This window comes from Sander lucioperca, chromosome 21 (assembly GCF_008315115.2).
Source record: "Sander lucioperca isolate FBNREF2018 chromosome 21, SLUC_FBN_1.2, whole genome shotgun sequence".
NCBI lineage: Eukaryota > Metazoa > Chordata > Actinopteri > Perciformes > Percidae > Sander > Sander lucioperca.
Genome location: NC_050193.1, coordinates 25,940,577 through 25,946,286, shown reverse-complemented (window position 1 = coordinate 25,946,286; position 5,710 = coordinate 25,940,577). Strand labels below are relative to the sequence as shown.

The 5,710-nt window shown below is 40.2% G+C and overlaps 1 long non-coding RNA gene across 1 annotated transcript; it reads right to left on the bottom strand.

Annotated features, from left to right (window-relative positions):
• Nucleotides 1-1,432: 1,432 nt before the first annotated feature.
• Nucleotides 1,433-4,770, bottom strand: LOC116063879. Its single transcript, XR_004108391.1, has 2 exons — nucleotides 4,689-4,770; nucleotides 1,433-1,561 (listed from the first exon to the last, which is right to left on the bottom strand). It is a non-coding gene; the product is annotated as an uncharacterized LOC116063879 (long non-coding RNA).
• Between the last annotated feature and the right edge of the window lie 940 nt (nucleotides 4,771-5,710).

Sequence of the window (5,710 nt, the reverse complement as noted above, 5' to 3'; positions counted from 1 at the left end):
CTCCTCCACGACTCCTCCGAATCACAGAGAACACAGATGGGATAAGTTATATTTTGAATGTGCACAAAGTTTTGAACATGAGCAGAAATCTTGCTCAAACACATCTAAAATATTACAGTCCAGGGCTTTATTAATTCATTAAAATGAATTAATGTATCATTGAGGGGAACAATTGTCATGTGCATATTTAAGGAGGTTACTTCCCCAGTAAAAGATGCAAAAGAGAAGGGAAGAGTAAATGATGCTAGGCTACATGTGTGCTGACTCAGACGAAAAGTTGAAATAGTTGAAAGCAATAAAGAATGCCTGAGAGCCTTATTGCAATATATTCCATTATGTTTTTATATTTTGAATTGTCCCCTATGTTTCCCTTTACATATTTCCAGCATAAATTGATTCAGAAAAATGTAGAAATAGGTGCATAAAAATGCACCTGAATGCAGGAAATGAAGTGTTTAATGTTCAAAATTTTCTGGGGGATGACCCCCAGACCCCACACATCATAGGTCGCCACACAGATCTGGAAACAAAACCTTGGCCTTTGGGTTGCCAGACCAGTTATGATTAGGCCAAATGCTGGTGCCATCTAACTTACATCTACAAACTGGAAGCTAAAATGAACTTACACCGGATATTAACAACCTGGGCAAGCCAATTACTGTTTTGCATTGCATTCAGTTTATTTAAATGGGTCCGGGCTAAGCCCCAAACCTCAAGTCCTGGAAACACCCCTGTTTTAGATGAGAGGGAGGAGTGAGGGAGGAGCCATAGACTGTTGGGCGCTATCTGACTGTGACGTTAGCTGGGAGTTGGCAACACTGCTTACACTCTACGTTACACACTTTCACAGGCAATCTGGATGCAACTGCTGCTGAAAGCTAGCCTACATAATTTGAGGTAAGATTTAGGTTTTAAATATATCTTTGTCCCATAGTTATATTATATATAAGACAGGCCGTGGACTGTCAATCACATCATAGCCACGCCCTAAAACACCCCCTGCTTTATTGTCGATTTCAAAATCAACAAGACCATTATTCAAAAAATTAACATCATTCTGTATTGCAGAAGACTAAAAACTAGCGATTGAGACCATAAACTCATTATGAAAATGTTTACTGAGGTAATAAACCAAATGAGAAGTGGGTCACTTTCTCATAGACTTCTACAGAAACCAACCTCCTTTTGCAACCGCACGTGTCGCCCCCTGATGGAATTCAGATAGAATGCAGGTTTAAGGCACTTCCGCATTTGCAGTACTTCACCAAACCTGATGCGTTGTCCATTAATATTAACCTGGTATTACCAGGATGGATGGATGGATGAATCAGCACAGCACAGTATTTGCCATGGCAAGACTTCTGCCATTTAAGGACCCCACTCAGTAGGGTCATGACCTTCTAAAATGCAACTAAAGACATGCAACTTTTTCAGTATCAAAGATGGTATTCTGTAGAATATGTGACCCAATTTTGGTATTCACATTTGGGAAGAATTTTGCTATTTAGGTCAGGACACTTGGGAAGATCAAACTCCAAATACATTGAGTGTTTTTTTCCACCTAAACTAGGGATGCACAATTAATTGAATTTCAATCACGATCACGATTTTGGCTTCCCACGATCAAATTCACGTGATCGAGCGATATTTAAAATGCTTCATTCCGTTCATAGAACGCTCTGTATCAAAGTTTTTTTTTCCAAAGCTCCGTAAACCACTCTCTGATTATGTGCCTCCATGAGCCAATCAGAGTTGTTCCTTGCACCGCGCAGCTTAGTTTAGATGTAGACAGTCACAGAGGACAGAGTAACGTGAGGAAAATTCCACAACAGATAGCAGTCGGTCATAAATCGTCACGAGGTTTACCAGTTTACCAGTAAACGCAACATTTTGTCCCGTCTGTGTTGTTTTTCAGACAACAGCAGTGATCCGGGCTAGTTTGAGTCATTTAGCTCATAGCTTTAGCAGCAGACTGTTGTAGGTCCCGCTGTTGGAATCCTCTACAGTGAAATACAGTCACTACACCGTTTAGCTAGCTGTCAGCATTTTAGCCGTGTTTAATCCAATTACTACTGTAGCCAGTGGCGCAAAAAGTGGGTATGCGCTATATGCGGCGCATAGGGGCGCAGCACCATGGGGGCACCAAAGCTGGTAAAAAATAAATAAATAAATATATATATATATATTGGTTATTTTCTATATGTAGCTAGCCTGGGTAAATCCTGACGAACTTTCGGCAAATTTGAGATTTGCTCTGCAAGTCAGTCTGGCGAAGAGCCCATTCAAGCCCATTTCCAATGTCCCCAAAATCGAGGCACCAATCACAACCGCTGAGGCGGGCTTTACACCAATCATAACCGTTGAGGCGGCCTTTACGACCCACTCTCAGTTACAACTGAGAAGGGTCTGGTGTCAACCAGGCTAATATGTAGCTGCTGTTCTGCGTTTCTAAATCATTTCTGCATTTCCTCAATGTTATATAACATTTTAGAGGACTAACAGCAAAGAGTATAGAAGTACTTCTATACTCTTCTATACTCTTTGCTAACAGGCTAGAATAGGCGTACTGTCTCATAAGATTCCATCATAGAATGTTGACATAGAAGAGGGAGGGGGGAGCGCCGTGAGTGCAGAGCAAGCAGGTACGAGCGTACGAGTAGTGAGTTGTCGGAGGGGCTAAAAATAGAAAAAAAAAAGAGGGAAAAGGAGATGGCATGTCCAGGGATGTGACAGCAGTTAAACAAGTGGATGGTGAAAGGCAACAGGTAGGATTTAAAGTGTGACGTCTGTGCTTGGAGGCTTGCAAATATTCATGTTACCAGATTAGCTAGCGTTTGCTAACACTGGGAATGTAGCAGCCAAATGGGGGTTTACCGTTGAATATTGCATATATTTGCTACCAAAATTGGAGGCTTGCAAATATTCATGTTAACAGACTGTTCTCAGACTAGCTAGTGTTTGCTAACACTAGCAGCTAAAGTGGGGTTTACGGCTAGCTTAATGCAAACCAATGTTGCTGATAGCTACATTTAGATTTTGGTTAAACCCTATGGTACCAATCCTATACATGACATATCTCAATTTTATTAAAATAACAACTGGTAAATATAAGTTAGCATGCACAATAAATGACAAGAAGCTGGAAAACATAACTTATGCAATAACTCTGGTTTACCATGGAATCATTAATAGATTTTGTTGTACCATTAGCTGTTCATGTTAGCTGTGCTGTCAGACATACAGGCTACATTTGTTGAGTGATATGGAAGCTGTAATTACAGGGTCACAGCTCTCTCTTTAAAGGTCTATGCTAAGTGGCTCTCCATATTTGTACTTTTTAAAATCCAAAATGTGAATGTAATTTCAACAGCAGCACAACCTTACTGCATAATAGTTGTCTTATCAGATGCCATCACTAGGCTGATAAGAATTGAATTTAGGCTGCTATATTTAACAGTGAGTTCATTTCATTCAGGTGTGAGGATGGTGGATCAGGAAAGACAGGGGAAGGCAACAGGTAGGTCTAACATTAGGTGGAAGTGTAAGGGGAGCCACTTGATGCCAACAGATTAATTTCTTTCTTCTTATTAGACCACACAAAACTAAATCTCCAGTTCAAGTTCCGAGTCCTCCTCACATTTGTTTCATTTTGCACTTTAACGTTAGTGTTGCTTACAGATGAAGTCTGATTGCTTCTAATGCAAAATCAAAATAAATATGCTATTAGGCTAATCTTGCCATTGCAAGTTAAAAATGCATTTCTGTATCAAAACCGGGCACATGTGGGAAATATAACAATTAGCCTATGTCTGACAGCGGGGACGTAGTAAACAAATCAGAACGCAAATTTAAACATCCGCAACACATATGCTTGAATGCCATCAATGATGATTTATTTATTTCATTTTAGTACATTTACTGTATATATGTATATATATATATATATATATATATATATATATATATATATATATATATATATACCATATACTTATTTATAATTATGCTAGGCCTACAGTGGCTGATATACTTTAAAATAAACCGTTATTATTTAAACCCCATACATGATGATATCCGGCACACTTATTTATTTACTTGTTGTTGTTGTTGTTGTTGTTTTGTTTTGGGCGGAGGGGGCGCCAAAATTGTTGCTGCATACCCCTCTGACACTGGGTAGTTGCGCCCCTGACTGTAGCTAACGGTAGGCTAACGTTAGCTGTTGTGTAATGTGTTATTAGTGTTTACTAGCGGGACATGCAGCGATGTTTCTGTTGCCTCTAACGTCTGTTTTGGAGCATCAGAGAGCAATGCAGATATTTTAAGTGGCACCGTAATCCGCGTTGCTATTACGGCCGGTAGATACCGGGCACCGGTGCCCTACTGGCACCGGATTTTAACATGCGCCGTTAACGTGAACAGAAAATTGCGTTGCCTGTATCTTTTCACGGCAAACGCACATGTTTGGAAAGCGGTCGCACAACAGCTGAAATGGCATACTCCTTCATAGTATCCTTCAACAGAGAAGGAATGTAGCACAATATGGATGTGAAAGCAGTTATAATTAGCCTATGTGACAATAAAATTTGTTTTGGTTAAAATCAACAAATAATCGTGATAATTAATCGTGAGCAATATATTGATCAAAATAATCGTGATTATCATTTTGGCCATAATCGTGCAGCCCTAACCTAAACCTCTGTCATTCCTCCTCTACTCTCCTCCCTGCAATGCATTAATCGCCAACCATTTTTAAATCCATTGAATCATTTTTTATGTATGTGATGTCAGCTTGTTAAATGTGAATATTTTCTAGTTTCTTCTCTCCTCTGGGACAGGAAACTGAATATATTTGAGTTGTGGACAAAACAAGACATTTGAGGACATCATCTTGGACTCTGGGAAACACTGATCCACCTTTTTTTTACCATGTTCTGACATTTATGACGCCAATCCAATTAATCCACCATCAATATAATGTAAAAAATAGTTAGTTGCAGAAGTGTACAATAGCTAGGGAAACCGTTTTTAAAGATATAAAGTGTGTCAGCTGTTTGTGAGCTTCTTTAGTGTAAATGGAGACGCTTCCCTATTATCACCTGCTGCCTTCTTATCAAGTATACATCACAGCTACAGTTCACTGACCCGCCCTGCTGTGTGTGTGTGTGTGTGTGTGTGTGTGTGTGTGTGTGTGTGTGTGTGTGTGTGTGTGTGTGTGTGTGTGTGTGTGTGTGTGTGTGTGTGTGTCTGTGTGTCCTGCAGCATTCCTCCTTTTCAGACTGCTGACATCTCCTGACGTTAGAGCTGAACAATAGAAACATCTTTATCTTTTTGTATCAGCTCGTATTCATATTCATTCTGATCACTCCTCCGCCACGTAGCTTCTCTGTAAGATTCATATCTGTCCTGTGTAATGTGTGTGTGTGTGTGTGTATGTGTGTGTGTGTGTGTGTGTCAGCAGCTTTTTATTTTCACTTCCACACACACACACACACACACACACACACACACACACACACACACACACACACACACACACACACACTCATGCACACACACATACAGACACACCCACAAACACACACACACAGACACACACACACACACACACACACACACACACACAGACACACAAACACACATATACACACACAAACACACAGACACACACACACACACACACACACACACACACACACACACACATATACAC